Source organism: Octodon degus, unplaced genomic scaffold, assembly GCF_000260255.1.
Source record: "Octodon degus isolate 3935 unplaced genomic scaffold, OctDeg1.0 scaffold00067, whole genome shotgun sequence".
NCBI classification, from domain to species: domain Eukaryota; kingdom Metazoa; phylum Chordata; class Mammalia; order Rodentia; family Octodontidae; genus Octodon; species Octodon degus.
This window is the reverse complement of record NW_004524643.1, coordinates 10,783,221-10,784,284: the sequence shown is the minus strand read 5'-3', so window position 1 is coordinate 10,784,284 and position 1,064 is coordinate 10,783,221. Positions and strand designations below refer to the sequence as shown.

General features: G+C 54.3%; 1 protein-coding gene across 1 annotated transcript in view; it reads right to left on the bottom strand.

The window, feature by feature from the left end:
- Ncr3lg1 (natural killer cell cytotoxicity receptor 3 ligand 1) overlaps positions 1–1,064 on the bottom strand; it is a 22,722-nt gene that overhangs the window by 2,227 nt on the left and 19,431 nt on the right. The gene's annotated exons all lie outside the window — the stretch shown is intronic.

Below are 1,064 nucleotides of genomic sequence, written 5' to 3'. Positions count from 1 at the left end.
CCTGAGAATGGGAGGATGGATCCATTGACATGGGTAGAGGACAACCCCAGAGCACACAGAGGGAAGGGACCATCGCTCCCCAGAGACCTCAGGGATGCTTCCAGAAGGCAGGATTGAGCCTAGACTTTAGATAGATGTCTATAGATATGGGGCCTGGAATGTCAGAGCAGAGGGAATAACAAGCAAAGACTCCCAGGAGGGCAGGGGTGTGGAAAGAGAGGGTGGTGAGGCAGCAGGGAGTGGTGGAGGAGCTCACAGGGCTTCGGGCTAGGAAGGCAGGCAGGACCCAGTGGCTGCCTAACAAGTGCCCCTTGGACCCAGCAGGCGTGGGGACACTGAAAGGTGCACATGGGAGGAAAGGATGGCAGCCTTCTAAGGGAACCCTGCTGGCTGCCTGGCTCATGGGCTGTAGGGGCCAAGTGCAGACAGGACCCAGGTGACAGGTGTCTGCTGCCACAGCCCCTGTGATCACAGTCTAAGCTGGGAGGGACACAGTGGGCAAAGTCAGACCAGGCTAGAAAAGCATGGGCAGGCAGGAGAAAAGCTCCTTCTCTGATAACATTTTCTTGGTCTTCTTTTTCACCTCAAAGCAGATTCCACACCAGCCGTGAATTCTCACCTTCATGGAGCTCTTCTAAACTGGGTGCTTTAGCATGTGACATTCTTTTCACTCCTGCATCTATTCTCTGAGGTAGGCACTGTTAGCCTAGGTGAAAAGCCAGTGCACAGAGATGGTCTTTGACCAAAGTCTTCCCACTAGAGGTGGGATTGGAACACAGACAGATTGCTGGAAAGCTTACCCTCTACTCATAAGCCTGAGGGCTGCAGTGCCCTCACACATCTCTCTCTCTCTCTCCATGGGGACTTCAGTGTTCCAGCAAGGCCTGGAGGAAGGTAGGGCCACAGCTGCTGAGCCTGGTGGATGCCCAAAGGCAGAGCTGACCACACAGGTTGGTAGGGGCTGGACAGGCTGAGTTTGAGGGGAAAGGCCCCTCAAGGTGGGTATCCATGTCGCTTTCCTCCCTCCCTGCTGGAGCCACAGCACATCTTTTTTTTTTTTTTTT